The sequence below is a fragment of the Pelobates fuscus genome, chromosome 4 (genome assembly GCF_036172605.1).
Source record: "Pelobates fuscus isolate aPelFus1 chromosome 4, aPelFus1.pri, whole genome shotgun sequence".
In the NCBI taxonomy this organism is placed as follows: Eukaryota; Metazoa; Chordata; class Amphibia; order Anura; family Pelobatidae; genus Pelobates; species Pelobates fuscus.
This window is the reverse complement of record NC_086320.1, coordinates 14,773,856-14,791,150: the sequence shown is the minus strand read 5'-3', so window position 1 is coordinate 14,791,150 and position 17,295 is coordinate 14,773,856. Positions and strand designations below refer to the sequence as shown.

Below are 17,295 nucleotides of genomic sequence, written 5' to 3'. Positions count from 1 at the left end.
ACAACAAGCTTACATCGATTGTCCATCTCCATCTCGTTATTTGCATACTTCCACATTTGACAAAAACAACATGCACGATTCAAGAGGAATTCTTAGACACAACTAGAAATGTAAAAAAGTTGAACTCAATGAGAAATTTTATTGGCCTTTGCTTGCCTTACCTTGGCAACCACAAAAACTGCATTCTAGCACTTTGCCTTTTCATGGTATTTTCTTTCTTTCCCCTTTGGTCGCTGGTTCAATTCCAACTCAAAGGACATGTTTTTTTTTTGTTCTGGTGGCTTGGTAAATTCCCATATTTCACTCATCCCACTACTTCTTCTCCCATTTCCCTCAAATAGCGTTTCTCGGATTGCTGCTTCAGTTCTGCCCTGAAGGATTCTTTGCCTCATTTTCATTGTTTATTTTTCTTAAGGGGAGAGGAGGTCCTTGCGTAGAGATCTGGCATTGCTTGTTCCTGCTGTTACATTTTTCTTTCAATTGCCTTTTGTTTTTTTGGTCTTCATCCTCTCAGTATCATGCTCTATATTCTATCGGTACGCAAAGTTTAAGAGCTTGGCAGGCTTAAAATCTGCATTCTAGCGCTTTGACTTTTCAAGGCATTTCATTTTTTTGTCTCTGGTTCTGCCTCTGGGGTCACAAGTTATACGGGATAAAAGCGGAAAAGTGGGGAATTAGCTCAAATGGTAGAGCGCTCGCTTTGCATGTGAGAGGTAGCGGGATCGATGCCCGCATTCTCCAGTGGCTGATTCTTCTTTTAAAGGAAGGGTGCTTAGTTTGAACTTTTTGTTGACCTGGATGTCATTGCCACAGCAGCATGTTGCAAACTGTTTAACTGCTTACCTGATTCTTCAAAAATTTCCTACTTTGACATTGAGTAAATTCACTAATTACCTTCGATAGCTCAGCTGGTAGAGCGGAGGACTGTAGTTGGGATACGGTAGCAATCCTTAGGTCGCTGGTTCAATTCCGGCTCGAAGGACATGTGCTTTTTTTTCTTGTAGAGCGGAGTACTGTAGTTGGTATACGATAGCAATCCTTAGGTTGCTGGTTCATTTCCGGCTCGAAGGACATGTGTTTTTTTTCTTGTTGCTGTTAATTGGTGCACTTTTCCCAAGTAGAATTCCTTAGGTTGTTTGTTCAGTTCTACTCTGAAGGATGCTTTCCCTCATTTTCTTTGCTTCTTTTTCTTCAGGGGAGAGGAGGTTCTGGCATAAAGACCTGGCATTGCTTGTTCTTGCTTTGGTTTTTTTCTTACAGTTGCCTTTTTGGTTTTTGCCTTCATCCGTCTTGTATTATGTTCTATATTCTACCGGTACACAGAGCTGATGTGACACACATGTGGGGGATTAGCTCAAATGGTAGAGCGCTCGCTTAGCATGTGAGAGGTAGCGGGATCGATGCCCGCATTCTCCAATAAGTCTTTTTTTCAAAGCGTTTGCTTGAACTAGTTGCTATAGCAATGCTGGAAAAAATCTAACATGAACAACAAGCTTACATCGATTGTCCATCTCCATCTCGTTATTTGCATACTTCCACATTTGACAAAAACAACATGCACGATTCAAGAGGAATTCTTAGACACAACTAGAAATGTAAAAAAGTTGAACTCAATGAGAAATTTTATTGGCCTTTGCTTGCCTTACCTTGGCAACCACAAAAACTGCATTCTAGCACTTTGCCTTTTCATGGTATTTTCTTTCTTTCCCCTTTGGTCGCTGGTTCAATTCCAACTCAAAGGACATGTTGTTTTTTTTTGTTCTGGTGGCTTGGTAAATTCCCATATTTCACTCATCCCACTACTTCTTCTCCCATTTCCCTCAAATAGCGTTTCTCGGATTGCTGCTTCAGTTCTGCCCTGAAGGATTCTTTGCCTCATTTTCATTGTTTATTTTTCTTAAGGGGAGAGGAGGTCCTTGCGTAGAGATCTGGCATTGCTTGTTCCTGCTGTTACATTTTTCTTTCAATTGCCTTTTGTTTTTTTGGTCTTCATCCTCTCAGTATCATGCTCTATATTCTATCGGTACGCAAAGTTTAAGAGCTTGGCATGTGAGAGGTAACGGGATCGATGCCCGCATTCTCCAGTGGCTGATTCTTCTTTTAAAGGAAGGGTGCTTAGTTTGAACTTTTTGTTGACCTGGATGTCATTGCCACAGCAGCATGTTGCAAACTGTTTAACTGCTTACCTGATTCTTCAAAAATTTCCTACTTTGACATTGAGTAAATTCACAAATTACCTTCGATAGCTCAGCTGGTAGAGCGGAGGACTGTAGTTGGGATACGGTAGCAATCCTTAGGTCGCTGGTTCAATTCCGGCTCGAAGGACATGTGCTTTTTTTTCTTGTAGAGCGGAGTACTGTAGTTGGTATACGATAGCAATCCTTAGGTTGCTGGTTCATTTCCGGCTCGAAGGACATGTGTTTTTTTTCTTGTTGCTGTTAATTGGTGCACTTTTCCCAAGTAGAATTCCTTAGGTTGTTTGTTCAGTTCTACTCTGAAGGATGCTTTCCCTCATTTTCTTTGCTTCTTTTTCTTCAGGGGAGAGGAGGTTCTGGCATAAAGACCTGGCATTGCTTGTTCTTGCTTTGGTTTTTTTCTTACAGTTGCCTTTTTGGTTTTTGCCTTCATCCGTCTTGTATTATGTTCTATATTCTACCGGTACACAGAGCTGATGTGACACACATGTGGGGGATTAGCTCAAATGGTAGAGCGCTCGCTTAGCATGTGAGAGGTAGCGGGATCGATGCCCGCGTTCTCCAATAAGTCTTTTTTTCAAAGCGTTTGCTTGAACTAGTTGCTATAGCAATGCTGGAAAAAATCTAACATGAACAACAAGCTTACATCGATTGTCCATCTCCATCTCGTTATTTGCATACTTCCACATTTGACAAAAACAACATGCACGATTCAAGAGGAATTCTTAGACACAACTAGAAATGTAAAAAAGTTGAACTCAATGAGAAATTTTATTGGCCTTTGCTTGCCTTACCTTGGCAACCACAAAAACTGCATTCTAGCACTTTGCCTTTTCATGGTATTTTCTTTCTTTCCCCTTTGGTCGCTGGTTCAATTCCAACTCAAAGGACATGTTGTTTTTTTTTGTTCTGGTGGCTTGGTAAATTCCCATATTTCACTCATCCCACTACTTCTTCTCCCATTTCCCTCAAATAGCGTTTCTCGGATTGCTGCTTCAGTTCTGCCCTGAAGGATTCTTTGCCTCATTTTCATTGTTTATTTTTCTTAAGGGGAGAGGAGGTCCTTGCGTAGAGATCTGGCATTGCTTGTTCCTGCTGTTACATTTTTCTTTCAATTGCCTTTTGTTTTTTTGGTCTTCATCCTCTCAGTATCATGCTCTATATTCTATCGGTACGCAAAGTTTAAGAGCTTGGCAGGCTTAAAATCTGCATTCTAGCGCTTTGACTTTTCAAGGCATTTCATTTTTTTGTCTCTGGTTCTGCCTCTGGGGTCACAAGTTATACGGGATAACAGCGGAAAAGTGGGGAATTAGCTCAAATGGTAGAGCGCTCGCTTTGCATGTGAGAGGTAGCGGGATCGATGCCCGCATTCTCCAGTGGCTGATTCTTCTTTTAAAGGAAGGGTGCTTAGTTTGAACTTTTTGTTGACCTGGATGTCATTGCCACAGCAGCATGTTGCAAACTGTTTAACTGCTTACCTGATTCTTCAAAAATTTCCTACTTTGACATTGAGTAAATTCACTAATTACCTTCGATAGCTCAGCTGGTAGAGCGGAGGACTGTAGTTGGGATACGGTAGCAATCCTTAGGTCGCTGGTTCAATTCCGGCTCGAAGGACATGTGCTTTTTTTTCTTGTAGAGCGGAGTACTGTAGTTGGTATACGATAGCAATCCTTAGGTTGCTGGTTCATTTCCGGCTCGAAGGACATGTGTTTTTTTTCTTGTTGCTGTTAATTGGTGCACTTTTCCCAAGTAGAATTCCTTAGGTTGTTTGTTCAGTTCTACTCTGAAGGATGCTTTCCCTCATTTTCTTTGCTTCTTTTTCTTCAGGGGAGAGGAGGTTCTGGCATAAAGACCTGGCATTGCTTGTTCTTGCTTTGGTTTTTTTCTTACAGTTGCCTTTTTGGTTTTTGCCTTCATCCGTCTTGTATTATGTTCTATATTCTACCGGTACACAGAGCTGATGTGACACACATGTGGGGGATTAGCTCAAATGGTAGAGCGCTCGCTTAGCATGTGAGAGGTAGCGGGATCGATGCCCGCATTCTCCAATAAGTCTTTTTTTCAAAGCGTTTGCTTGAACTAGTTGCTATAGCAATGCTGGAAAAAATCTAACATGAACAACAAGCTTACATCGATTGTCCATCTCCATCTCGTTATTTGCATACTTCCACATTTGACAAAAACAACATGCACGATTCAAGAGGAATTCTTAGACACAACTAGAAATGTAAAAAAGTTGAACTCAATGAGAAATTTTATTGGCCTTTGCTTGCCTTACCTTGGCAACCACAAAAACTGCATTCTAGCACTTTGCCTTTTCATGGTATTTTCTTTCTTTCCCCTTTGGCCGCTGGTTCAATTCCAACTCAAAGGACATGTTGTTTTTTTTTGTTCTGGTGGCTTGGTAAATTCCCATATTTCACTCATCCCACTACTTCTTCTCCCATTTCCCTCAAATAGCGTTTCTCGGATTGCTGCTTCAGTTCTGCCCTTAAGGATTCTTTGCCTCATTTTCATTGTTTATTTTTCTTAAGGGGAGAGGAGGTCCTTGCGTAGAGATCTGGCATTGCTTGTTCCTGCTGTTACATTTTTCTTTCAATTGCCTTTTGTTTTTTTGGTCTTCATCCTCTCAGTATCATGCTCTATATTCTATCGGTACGCAAAGTTTAAGAGCTTGGCATGTGAGAGGTAGCGGGATCGATGCCCGCATTCTCCAGTGGCTGATTCTTCTTTTAAAGGAAGGGTGCTTAGTTTGAACTTTTTGTTGACCTGGATGTCATTGCCACAGCAGCATGTTGCAAACTGTTTAACTGCTTACCTGATTCTTCAAAAATTTCCTACTTTGACATTGAGTAAATTCACTAATTACCTTCGATAGCTCAGCTGGTAGAGCGGAGGACTGTAGTTGGGATACGGTAGCAATCCTTAGGTCGCTGGTTCAATTCCGGCTTGAAGGACATGTGCTTTTTTTTCTTGTAGAGCGGAGTACTGTAGTTGGTATACGATAGCAATCCTTAGGTTGCTGGTTCATTTCCGGCTCGAAGGACATGTGTTTTTTTTCTTGTTGCTGTTAATTGGTGCACTTTTCCCAAGTAGAATTCCTTAGGTTGTTTGTTCAGTTCTACTCTGAAGGATGCTTTCCCTCATTTTCTTTGCTTCTTTTTCTTCAGGGGAGAGGAGGTTCTGGCATAAAGACCTGGCATTGCTTGTTCTTGCTTTGGTTTTTTTCTTACAGTTGCCTTTTTGGTTTTTGCCTTCATCCGTCTTGTATTATGTTCTATATTCTACCGGTACACAGAGCTGATGTGACACACATGTGGGGGATTAGCTCAAATGGTAGAGCTCTCGCTTAGCATGTGAGAGGTAGCAGGATCGATGCCCGCATTCTCCAATAAGTCTTTTTTTCAAAGCGTTTGCTTGAACTAGTTGCTATAGCAATGCTGGAAAAAATCTAACATGAACAACAAGCTTACATCGATTGTCCATCTCCATCTCGTTATTTGCATACTTCCACATTTGACAAAAACAACATGCACGATTCAAGAGGAATTCTTAGACACAACTAGAAATGTAAAAAAGTTGAACTCAATGAGAAATTTTATTGGCCTTTGCTTGCCTTACCTTGGCAACCACAAAAACTGCATTCTAGCACTTTGCCTTTTCATGGTATTTTCTTTCTTTCCCCTTTGGTCGCTGGTTCAATTCCAACTCAAAGGACATGTTGTTTTTTTTTGTTCTGGTGGCTTGGTAAATTCCCATATTTCACTCATCCCACTACTTCTTCTCCCATTTCCCTCAAATAGCGTTTCTCGGATTGCTGCTTCAGTTCTGCCCTGAAGGATTCTTTGCCTCATTTTCATTGTTTATTTTTCTTAAGGGGAGAGGAGGTCCTTGCGTAGAGATCTGGCATTGCTTGTTCCTGCTGTTACATTTTTCTTTCAATTGCCTTTTGTTTTTTTGGTCTTCATCCTCTCAGTATCATGCTCTATATTCTATCGGTACGCAAAGTTTAAGAGCTTGGCAGGCTTAAAATCTGCATTCTAGCGCTTTGACTTTTCAAGGCATTTCATTTTTTTGTCTCTGGTTCTGCCTCTGGGGTCACAAGTTATACGGGATAAAAGCGGAAAAGTGGGGAATTAGCTCAAATGGTAGAGCGCTCGCTTTGCATGTGAGAGGTAGCGGGATCGATGCCCGCATTCTCCAGTGGCTGATTCTTCTTTTAAAGGAAGGGTGCTTAGTTTGAACTTTTTGTTGACCTGGATGTCATTGCCACAGCAGCATGTTGCAAACTGTTTAACTGCTTACCTGATTCTTCAAAAATTTCCTACTTTGACATTGAGTAAATTCACAAATTACCTTCGATAGCTCAGCTGGTAGAGCGGAGGACTGTAGTTGGGATACGGTAGCAATCCTTAGGTCGCTGGTTCAATTCCGGCTCGAAGGACATGTGCTTTTTTTTTCTTGTAGAGCGGAGTACTGTAGTTGGTATACGATAGCAATCCTTAGGTTGCTGGTTCATTTCCGGCTCGAAGGACATGTGTTTTTTTTCTTGTTGCTGTTAATTGGTGCACTTTTCCCAAGTAGAATTCCTTAGGTTGTTTGTTCAGTTCTACTCTGAAGGATGCTTTCCCTCATTTTCTTTGCTTCTTTTTCTTCAGGGGAGAGGAGGTTCTGGCATAAAGACCTGGCATTGCTTGTTCTTGCTTTGGTTTTTTTCTTACAGTTGCCTTTTTTGTTTTTGCCTTCATCCGTCTTGTATTATGTTCTATATTCTACCGGTACACAGAGCTGATGTGACACACATGTGGGGGATTAGCTCAAATGGTAGAGCGCTCGCTTAGCATGTGAGAGGTAGCGGGATCGATGCCCGCATTCTCCAATAACTCTTTTTTTCAAAGCGTTTGCTTGAACTAGTTGCTATAGCAATGCTGGAAAAAATCTAACATGAACAACAAGCTTACATCGATTGTCCATCTCCATCTCGTTATTTGCATACTTCCACATTTGACAAAAACAACATGCACGATTCAAGAGGAATTCTTAGACACAACTAGAAATGTAAAAAAGTTGAACTCAATGAGAAATTTTATTGGCCTTTGCTTGCCTTACCTTGGCAACCACAAAAACTGCATTCTAGCACTTTGCCTTTTCATGGTATTTTCTTTCTTTCCCCTTTGGTCGCTGGTTCAATTCCAACTCAAAGGACATGTTGTTTTTTTTGTTCTGGTGGCTTGGTAAATTCCCATATTTCACTCATCCCACTACTTCTTCTCCCCTTTCCCTCAAATAGCGTTTCTCGGATTGCTGCTTCAGTTCTGCCCTGAAGGATTCTTTGCCTCATTTTCATTGTTTATTTTTCTTAAGGGGAGAGGAGGTCCTTGCGTAGAGATCTGGCATTGCTTGTTCCTGCTGTTACATTTTTCTTTCAATTGCCTTTTGTTTTTTTGGTCTTCATCCTCTCAGTATCATGCTCTATATTCTATCGGTACGCAAAGTTTAAGAGCTTGGCAGGCTTAAAATCTGCATTCTAGCGCTTTGACTTTTCAAGGCATTTCATTTTTTTGTCTCTGGTTCTGCCTCTGGGGTCACAAGTTATACGGGATAAAAGCGGAAAAGTGGGGAATTAGCTCAAATGGTAGAGCGCTCGCTTTGCATGTGAGAGGTAGCAGGATCGATGCCCGCATTCTCCAGTGGCTGTTTCTTCTTTTAAAGGAAGGGTGCTTAGTTTGAACTTTTTGTTGACCTGGATGTCATTGCCACAGCAGCATGTTGCAAACTGTTTAACTGCTTACCTGATTCTTCAAAAATTTCCTACTTTGACATTGAGTAAATTCACAAATTACCTTCGATAGCTCAGCTGGTAGAGCGGAGGACTGTAGTTGGGATACGGTAGCAATCCTTAGGTCGCTGGTTCAATTCCGGCTCGAAGGACATGTGCTTTTTTTTCTTGTAGAGCGGAGTACTGTAGTTGGTATACGATAGAAATCCTTAGGTTGCTGGTTCATTTCCGGCTCGAAGGACATGTGTTTTTTTTCTTGTTGCTGTTAATTGGTGCACTTTTCCCAAGTAGAATTCCTTAGGTTGCTTGTTCAGTTCTACTCTGAAGGATGCTTTCCCTCATTTTCTTTGCTTCTTTTTCTTCAGGGGAGAGGAGGTTCTGGCATAAAGACCTGGCATTGCTTGTTCTTGCTTTGGTTTTTTTCTTACAGTTGCCTTTTTGGTTTTTGCCTTCATCCGTCTTGTATTATGTTCTATATTCTACCGGTACACAGAGCTGATGTGGCACACATGTGGGGGATTAGCTCAAATGGTAGAGCGCTCGCTTAGTATGTGAGAGGTAGCGGGATCGATCCCCGCATCCTCCAATTAGTCTTTTTTTCAAAGCGTTTGCTTGAACTAGTTGCTATAGCAATGCTGGAAAAAAATCTAACATGAACAACAAGCTTACATCGATTGTCCATCTCCATCTCGTTATTTGCATACTTCCACATTTGACAAAAATTACATGCACGATTCAAGAGGAATTCTTAGACACAACTAGAAATGTAAAAAAGTTGAACTCAATGAGAAATTTTATTGGCCTTTGCTTGCCTTACCTTGGCAACCACAAAAACTGCATTCTAGCACTTTGCCTTTTCATGGTATTTTCTTTCTTTCCCCTTTGGTCGCTGGTTCAATTCCAACTCAAAGGACATGTTGTTTTTTTTTGTTCTGGTGGCTTGGTAAATTCCCATATTTCACTCATCCCACTACTTCTTCTCCCATTTCCCTCAAATAGCGTTTCTCGGATTGCTGCTTCAGTTCTGCCCTGAAGGATTCTTTGCCTCATTTTCATTGTTTATTTTTCTTAAGGGGAGAGGAGGTCCTTGCGTAGAGATCTGGCATTGCTTGTTCCTGCTGTTACATTTTTCTTTCAATTGCCATTTGTTTTTTTGGTCTTCATCCTCTCAGTATCATGCTCTATATTCTATCGGTACGCAAAGTTTAAGAGCTTGGCAGGCTTAAAATCTGCATTCTAGCGCTTTGACTTTTCAAGGCATTTCATTTTTTTGTCTCTGGTTCTGCCTCTGGGGTCACAAGTTATACGGGATAAAAGCGGAAAAGTGGGGAATTAGCTCAAATGGTAGAGCGCTCGCTTTGCATGTGAGAGGTAGCGGGATCGATGCCCGCATTCTCCAGTGGCTGATTCTTCTTTTAAAGGAAGGGTGCTTAGTTTGAACTTTTTGTTGACCTGGATGTCATTGCCACAGCAGCATGTTGCAAACTGTTTAACTGCTTACCTGATTCTTCAAAAATTTCCTACTTTGACATTGAGTAAATTCACAAATTACCTTCGATAGCTCAGCTGGTAGAGCGGAGGACTGTAGTTGGGATACGGTAGCAATCCTTAGGTCGCTGGTTCAATTCCGGCTCGAAGGACATGTGCTTTTTTTTCTTGTAGAGCGGAGTACTGTAGTTGGTATACGATAGCAATCCTTAGGTTGCTGGTTCATTTCCGGCTCGAAGGACATGTGTTTTTTTTCTTGTTGCTGTTAATTGGTGCACTTTTCCCAAGTAGAATTCCTTAGGTTGTTTGTTCAGTTCTACTCTGAAGGATGCTTTCCCTCATTTTCTTTGCTTCTTTTTCTTCAGGGGAGAGGAGGTTCTGGCATAAAGACCTGGCATTGCTTGTTCTTGCTTTGGTTTTTTTCTTACAGTTGCCTTTTTTGTTTTTGCCTTCATCCGTCTTGTATTATGTTCTATATTCTACCGGTACACAGAGCTGATGTGACACACATGTGGGGGATTAGCTCAAATGGTAGAGCGCTCGCTTAGCATGTGAGAGGTAGCGGGATCGATGCCCGCATTCTCCAATAAGTCTTTTTTTCAAAGCGTTTGCTTGAACTAGTTGCTATAGCAATGCTGGAAAAAATCTAACATGAACAACAAGCTTACATCGATTGTCCATCTCCATCTCGTTATTTGCATACTTCCACATTTGACAAAAACAACATGCACGATTCAAGAGGAATTCTTAGACACAACTAGAAATGTAAAAAAGTTGAACTCAATGAGAAATTTTATTGGCCTTTGCTTGCCTTACCTTGGCAACCACAAAAACTGCATTCTAGCACTTTGCCTTTTCATGGTATTTTCTTTCTTTCCCCTTTGGTCGCTGGTTCAATTCCAACTCAAAGGACATGTTGTTTTTTTTGTTCTGGTGGCTTGGTAAATTCCCATATTTCACTCATCCCACTACTTCTTCTCCCATTTCCCTCAAATAGCGTTTCTCGGATTGCTGCTTCAGTTCTGCCCTGAAGGATTCTTTGCCTCATTTTCATTGTTTATTTTTCTTAAGGGGAGAGGAGGTCCTTGCGTAGAGATCTGGCATTGCTTGTTCCTGCTGTTACATTTTTCTTTCAATTGCCTTTTGTTTTTTTGGTCTTCATCCTCTCAGTATCATGCTCTATATTCTATCGGTACGCAAAGTTTAAGAGCTTGGCAGGCTTAAAATCTGCATTCTAGCGCTTTGACTTTTCAAGGCATTTCATTTTTTTGTCTCTGGTTCTGCCTCTGGGGTCACAAGTTATACGGGATAAAAGCGGAAAAGTGGGGAATTAGCTCAAATGGTAGAGCGCTCGCTTTGCATGTGAGAGGTAGCGGGATCGATGCCCGCATTCTCCAGTGGCTGATTCTTCTTTTAAAGGAAGGGTGCTTAGTTTGAACTTTTTGTTGACCTGGATGTCATTGCCACAGCAGCATGTTGCAAACTGTTTAACTGCTTACCTGATTCTTCAAAAATTTCCTACTTTGACATTGAGTAAATTCACAAATTACCTTCGATAGCTCAGCTGGTAGAGCGGAGGACTGTAGTTGGGATACGGTAGCAATCCTTAGGTCGCTGGTTCAATTCCGGCTCGAAGGACATGTGCTTTTTTTTCTTGTAGAGCGGAGTACTGTAGTTGGTATACGATAGAAATCCTTAGGTTGCTGGTTCATTTCCGGCTCGAAGGACATGTGTTTTTTTTCTTAGCTCAAATGGTAGAGCGCTCGCTTAGCATGTGAGAGGTAGCGGGATCGATGCCCGCATTCTCCAATAAGTCTTTTTTTCAAAGCGTTTGCTTGAACTAGTTGCTATAGCAATGCTGGAAAAAATCTAACATGAACAACAAGCTTACATCGATTGTCCATCTCCATCTCGTTATTTGCATACTTCCACATTTGACAAAAACAACATGCACGATTCAAGAGGAATTCTTAGACACAACTAGAAATGTAAAAAAGTTGAACTCAATGAGAAATTTTATTGGCCTTTGCTTGCCTTACCTTGGCAACCACAAAAACTGCATTCTAGCACTTTGCCTTTTCATGGTATTTTCTTTCTTTCCCCTTTGGTCGCTGGTTCAATTCCAACTCAAAGGACATGTTGTTTTTTTTTGTTCTGGTGGCTTGGTAAATTCCCATATTTCACTCATCCCACTACTTCTTCTCCCATTTCCCTCAAATAGCGTTTCTCGGATTGCTGCTTCAGTTCTGCCCTTAAGGATTCTTTGCCTCATTTTCATTGTTTATTTTTCTTAAGGGGAGAGGAGGTCCTTGCGTAGAGATCTGGCATTGCTTGTTCCTGCTGTTACATTTTTCTTTCAATTGCCTTTTGTTTTTTTGGTCTTCATCCTCTCAGTATCATGCTCTATATTCTATCGGTACGCAAAGTTTAAGAGCTTGGCAGGCTTAAAATCTGCATTCTAGCCCTTTGACTTTTCAAGGCATTTCATTTTTTTGTCTCTGGTTCTGCCTCTGGGGTCACAAGTTATACGGGATAAAAGCGGAAAAGTGGGGAATTAGCTCAAATGGTAGAGCGCTCGCTTTGCATGTGAGAGGTAGCGGGATCGATGCCCGCATTCTCCAGTGGCTGATTCTTCTTTTAAAGGAAGGGTGCTTAGTTTGAACTTTTTGTTGACCTGGATGTCATTGCCACAGCAGCATGTTGCAAACTGTTTAACTGCTTACCTGATTCTTCAAAAATTTCCTACTTTGACATTGAGTAAATTCACAAATTACCTTCGATAGCTCAGCTGGTAGAGCGGAGGACTGTAGTTGGGATACGGTAGCAATCCTTAGGTCGCTGGTTCAATTCCGGCTCGAAGGAAATGTGCTTTTTTTTCTTGTAGAGCGGAGTACTGTAGTTGGTATACGATAGCAATCCTTAGGTTGCTGGTTCATTTCCGGCTCGAAGGACATGTGTTTTTTTTCTTGTTGCTGTTAATTGGTGCACTTTTCCCAAGTAGAATTCCTTAGGTTGTTTGTTCAGTTCTACTCTGAAGGATGCTTTCCCTCATTTTCTTTGCTTCTTTTTCTTCAGGGGAGAGGAGGTTCTGGCATAAAGACCTGGCATTGCTTGTTCTTGCTTTGGTTTTTTTCTTACAGTTGCCTTTTTGGTTTTTGCCTTCATCCGTCTTGTATTATGTTCTATATTCTACCGGTACACAGAGCTGATGTGACACACATGTGGGGGATTAGCTCAAATGGTAGAGCGCTCGCTTAGCATGTGAGAGGTAGCGGGATCGATGCCCGCATTCTCCAATAAGTCTTTTTTTCAAAGCGTTTGCTTGAACTAGTTGCTATAGCAATGCTGGAAAAAATCTAACATGAACAACAAGCTTACATCGATTGTCCATCTCCATCTCGTTATTTGCATACTTCCACATTTGACAAAAACAACATGCACGATTCAAGAGGAATTCTTAGACACAACTAGAAATGTAAAAAAGTTGAACTCAATTAGAAATTTTATTGGCCTTTGCTTGCCTTACCTTGGCAACCACAAAAACTGCATTCTAGCACTTTGCCTTTTCATGGTATTTTCTTTCTTTCCCCTTTGGTCGCTGGTTCAATTCCAACTCAAAGGACATGTTGTTTTTTTTTGTTCTGGTGGCTTGGTAAATTCCCATATTTCACTCATCCCACTACTTCTTCTCCCATTTCCCTCAAATAGCGTTTCTCGGATTGCTGCTTCAGTTCTGCCCTGAAGGATTCTTTGCCTCATTTTCATTGTTTATTTTTCTTAAGGGGAGAGGAGGTCCTTGCGTAGAGATCTGGCATTGCTTGTTCCTGCTGTTACATTTTTCTTTCAATTGCCTTTTGTTTTTTTGGTCTTCATCCTCTCAGTATCATGCTCTATATTCTATCGGTACGCAAAGTTTAAGAGCTTGGCAGGCTTAAAATCTGCATTCTAGCGCTTTGACTTTTCAAGGCATTTCATTTTTTTGTCTCTGGTTCTGCCTCTGGGGTCACAAGTTATACGGGATAAAAGCGGAAAAGTGGGGAATTAGCTCAAATGGTAGAGCGCTCGCTTTGCATGTGAGAGGTAGCGGGATCGATGCCCGCATTCTCCAGTGGCTGTTTCTTCTTTTAAAGGAAGGGTGCTTAGTTTGAACTTGTTGTTGACCTGGATGTCATTGCCACAGCAGCATGTTGCAAACTGTTAAACTGCTTACCTGATTCTTCAAAAATTTCCTACTTTGACATTGAGTAAATTCACAAATTACCTTCGATAGCTCAGCTGGTAGAGCGGAGGACTGTAGTTGGGATACGGTAGCAATCCTTAGGTCGCTGGTTCAATTCCGGCTCGAAGGACATGTGCTTTTTTTTCTTGTAGAGCGGAGTACTGTAGTTGGTATACGATAGAAATCCTTAGGTTGCTGGTTCATTTCCGGCTCGAAGGACATGTGTTTTTTTTCTTGTTGCTGTTAATTGGTGCACTTTTCCCAAGTAGAATTCCTTAGGTTGCTTGTTCAGTTCTACTCTGAAGGATGCTTTCCCTCATTTTCTTTGCTTCTTTTTCTTCAGGGGAGAGGAGGTTCTGGCATAAAGACCTGGCATTGCTTGTTCTTGCTTTGGTTTTTTTCTTACAGTTGCCTTTTTGGTTTTTGCCTTCATCCGTCTTGTATTATGTTCTATATTTTACCGGTACACAGAGCTGATGTGGCACACATGTGGGGGATTAGCTCAAATGGTAGAGCGCTCGCTTAGCATGTGAGAGGTAGCGGGATCGATGCCCGCATCCTCCAATTAGTCTTTTTTTCAAAGCGTTTGCTTGAACTAGTTGCTATAGCAATGCCGGAAAAAAATCTAACATGAACAACAAGCTTACATCGATTGTCCATCTCCATCTCGTTATTTGCATACTTCCACATTTGACAAAAATTACATGCACGATTCAAGAGGAATTCTTAGACACAACTAGAAATGTAAAAAAGTTGAACTCGATGAGAAATTTTATTGGCCTTTGCTTGCCTTACCTTGGCAACCACAAAAACTGCATTCTAGCACTTTGCCTTTTCATGGTATTTTCTTTCTTTCCCCTTTGGTCGCTGGTTCAATTCCAACTCAAAGGACATGTTGTTTTTTTTTGTTCTGGTGGCTTGGTAAATTCCCATATTTCACTCATCCCACTACTTCTTCTCCCATTTCCCTCAAATAGCGTTTCTCGGATTGCTGCTTCAGTTCTGCCCTGAAGGATTCTTTGCCTCATTTTCATTGTTTATTTTTCTTAAGGGGAGAGGAGGTCCTTGCGTAGAGATCTGGCATTGCTTGTTCCTGCTGTTACATTTTTCTTTCAATTGCCTTTTGTTTTTTTGGTCTTCATCCTCTCAGTATCATGCTCTATATTCTATCGGTACGCAAAGTTTAAGAGCTTGGCAGGCTTAAAATCTGCATTCTAGCCCTTTGACTTTTCAAGGCATTTCATTTTTTTGTCTCTGGTTCTGCCTCTGGGGTCACAAGTTATACGGGATAAAAGCGGAAAAGTGGGGAATTAGCTCAAATGGTAGAGCGCTCGCTTTGCATGTGAGAGGTAGCGGGATCGATGCCCGCATTCTCCAGTGGCTGATTCTTCTTTTAAAGGAAGGGTGCTTAGTTTGAACTTTTTGTTGACCTGGATGTCATTGCCACAGCAGCATGTTGCAAACTGTTTAACTGCTTACCTGATTCTTCAAAAATTTCCTACTTTGACATTGAGTATATTCACAAATTACCTTCGATAGCTCATCTGGTAGAGCGGAGGACTGTAGTTGGGATACGGTAGCAATCCTTAGGTCGCTGGTTCAATTTCTGCTCGAAGGACATGTGCTTTTTTTTCTTGTAGAGCGGAGTACTGTAGTTGGTATACGATAGCAATCCTTAGGTTGCTGGTTCATTTCCGGCTCGAAGGACATGTGTTTTTTTTCTTGTTGCTGTTAATTGGTGCACTTTTCCCAAGTAGAATTCCTTAGGTTGTTTGTTCAGTTCTACTCTGAAGGATGCTTTCCCTCATTTTCTTTGCTTCTTTTTCTTCAGGGGAGAGGAGGTTCTGGCATAAAGACCTGGCATTGCTTGTTCTTGCTTTGGTTTTTTTCTTACAGTTGCCTTTTTTATTTTTGCCTTCATCCATCTTGTATTATGTTCTATATTCTACCGGTACACAGAGCTGATGTGACACACATGTGGGGGATTAGCTCAAATGGTAGAGCGCTCGCTTAGCATGTGAGAGGTAGCGGGATCGATGCCTGCATTCTCCAATAAGTCTTTTTTTCAAAGCGTTTGCTTGAACTAGTTGCTATAGCAATGCTGGAAAAAATCTAACATGAACAACAAGCTTACATCGATTGTCCATCTCCATCTCGTTATTTGCATACTTCCACATTTGACAAAAACAACATGCACGATTCAAGAGGAATTCTTAGACACAACTAGAAATGTAAAAAAGTTGAACTCAATGAGAAATTTCATTGGCCTTTGCTTGCCTTACCTTGGCAACCACAAAAACTGCATTCTAGCACTTTGCCTTTTCATGGTATTTTCTTTCTTTCCCCTTTGGTCGCTGGTTCAATTCCAACTCAAAGGACATGTTGTTTTTTTTGTTCTGGTGGCTTGGTAAATTCCCATATTTCACTCATCCCACTACTTCTTCTCCCATTTCCCTCAAATAGCGTTTCTCGGATTGCTGCTTCAGTTCTGCCCTGAAGGATTCTTTGCCTCATTTTCATTGTTTATTTTTCTTAAGGGGAGAGGAGGTCCTTGCGTAGAGATCTGGCATTGCTTGTTCCTGCTGTTACATTTTTCTTTCAATTGCCTTTTGTTTTTTTGGTCTTCATCCTCTCAGTATCATGCTCTATATTCTATCGGTACGCAAAGTTTAAGAGCTTGGCAGGCTTAAAATCTGCATTCTAGCGCTTTGACTTTTCAAGGCATTTCATTTTTTTGTCTCTGGTTCTGCCTCTGGGGTCACAAGTTATACGGGATAAAAGCGGAAAAGTGGGGAATTAGCTCAAATGGTAGAGCGCTCGCTTTGCATGTGAGAGGTAGCGGGATCGATGCCCGCATTCTCCAGTGGCTGTTTCTTCTTTTAAAGGAAGGGTGCTTAGTTTGAACTTTTTGTTGACCTGGATGTCATTGCCACAGCAGCATGTTGCAAACTGTTTAACTGCTTACCTGATTCTTCAAAAATTTCCTACTTTGACATTGAGTAAATCCACAAATTACCTTCGATAGCTCAGCTGGTAGAGCGGAGGACTGTAGTTGGGATACGGTAGCAATCCTTAGGTCGCTGGTTCAATTCCGGCTCGAAGGACATGTGCTTTTTTTTCTTGTAGAGCGGAGTACTGTAGTTGGTATACGATAGAAATCCTTAGGTTGCTGGTTCATTTCCGGCTCGAAGGACATGTGTTTTTTTTCTTGTTGCTGTTAATTGGTGCACTTTTCCCAAGTAGAATTCCTTAGGTTGCTTGTTCAGTTCTACTCTGAAGGATGCTTTCCCTCATTTTCTTTGCTTCTTTTTCTTCAGGGGAGAGGAGGTTCTGGCATAAAGACCTGGCATTGCTTGTTCTTGCTTTGGTTTTTTTCTTAAAGTTGCCTTTTTGGTTTTTGCCTTCATCCGTCTTGTATTATGTTCTATATTCTACCGGTACACAGAGCTGATGTGGCACACATGTGGGGGATTAGCTCAAATGGTAGAGCGCTCGCTTAGCATGTGAGAGGTAGCGGGATCGATGCCCGCATCCTCCAATTAGTCTTTTTTTCAAAGCGTTTGCTTGAACTAGTTGCTATAGCAATGCTGGAAAAAAATCTAACATGAACA

General features: G+C 41.3%; 12 non-coding genes across 12 annotated transcripts; all 12 read left to right on the top strand.

The window, feature by feature from the left end:
- The first annotated feature begins 893 nt into the window (after positions 1-893).
- On the top strand, positions 894-982 carry TRNAY-GUA (transfer RNA tyrosine (anticodon GUA)). Its single transcript is given in 2 exon segments — positions 894-930; positions 947-982. It is a non-coding gene; the product is annotated as a tRNA-Tyr (tRNA).
- Positions 983-2,236: 1,254 nt separating this feature from the next.
- TRNAY-GUA (transfer RNA tyrosine (anticodon GUA)) lies at positions 2,237-2,325 on the top strand. The gene is given in 2 exon segments: positions 2,237-2,273; positions 2,290-2,325. It is a non-coding gene; the product is annotated as a tRNA-Tyr (tRNA).
- A 1,398-nt stretch (positions 2,326-3,723) lies between these two features.
- TRNAY-GUA (transfer RNA tyrosine (anticodon GUA)) lies at positions 3,724-3,812 on the top strand. Its single transcript is given in 2 exon segments — positions 3,724-3,760; positions 3,777-3,812. It is a non-coding gene; the product is annotated as a tRNA-Tyr (tRNA).
- A 2,741-nt stretch (positions 3,813-6,553) lies between these two features.
- Positions 6,554-6,642, top strand: TRNAY-GUA (transfer RNA tyrosine (anticodon GUA)). Its single transcript is given in 2 exon segments — positions 6,554-6,590; positions 6,607-6,642. It is a non-coding gene; the product is annotated as a tRNA-Tyr (tRNA).
- Positions 6,643-8,040: 1,398 nt separating this feature from the next.
- Positions 8,041-8,129, top strand: TRNAY-GUA (transfer RNA tyrosine (anticodon GUA)). The gene is given in 2 exon segments: positions 8,041-8,077; positions 8,094-8,129. It is a non-coding gene; the product is annotated as a tRNA-Tyr (tRNA).
- Positions 8,130-9,528: 1,399 nt separating this feature from the next.
- On the top strand, positions 9,529-9,617 carry TRNAY-GUA (transfer RNA tyrosine (anticodon GUA)). The gene is given in 2 exon segments: positions 9,529-9,565; positions 9,582-9,617. It is a non-coding gene; the product is annotated as a tRNA-Tyr (tRNA).
- Positions 9,618-11,014: 1,397 nt separating this feature from the next.
- Positions 11,015-11,103, top strand: TRNAY-GUA (transfer RNA tyrosine (anticodon GUA)). Its single transcript is given in 2 exon segments — positions 11,015-11,051; positions 11,068-11,103. It is a non-coding gene; the product is annotated as a tRNA-Tyr (tRNA).
- Positions 11,104-12,238: 1,135 nt separating this feature from the next.
- Positions 12,239-12,327, top strand: TRNAY-GUA (transfer RNA tyrosine (anticodon GUA)). Its single transcript is given in 2 exon segments — positions 12,239-12,275; positions 12,292-12,327. It is a non-coding gene; the product is annotated as a tRNA-Tyr (tRNA).
- Positions 12,328-13,725: 1,398 nt separating this feature from the next.
- TRNAY-GUA (transfer RNA tyrosine (anticodon GUA)) lies at positions 13,726-13,814 on the top strand. Its single transcript is given in 2 exon segments — positions 13,726-13,762; positions 13,779-13,814. It is a non-coding gene; the product is annotated as a tRNA-Tyr (tRNA).
- A 361-nt stretch (positions 13,815-14,175) lies between these two features.
- TRNAA-AGC (transfer RNA alanine (anticodon AGC)) lies at positions 14,176-14,248 on the top strand. The gene has a single exon. It is a non-coding gene; the product is annotated as a tRNA-Ala (tRNA).
- A 2,451-nt stretch (positions 14,249-16,699) lies between these two features.
- Positions 16,700-16,788, top strand: TRNAY-GUA (transfer RNA tyrosine (anticodon GUA)). Its single transcript is given in 2 exon segments — positions 16,700-16,736; positions 16,753-16,788. It is a non-coding gene; the product is annotated as a tRNA-Tyr (tRNA).
- A 361-nt stretch (positions 16,789-17,149) lies between these two features.
- On the top strand, positions 17,150-17,222 carry TRNAA-AGC (transfer RNA alanine (anticodon AGC)). The gene has a single exon. It is a non-coding gene; the product is annotated as a tRNA-Ala (tRNA).
- Positions 17,223-17,295: the final 73 nt, after the last annotated feature.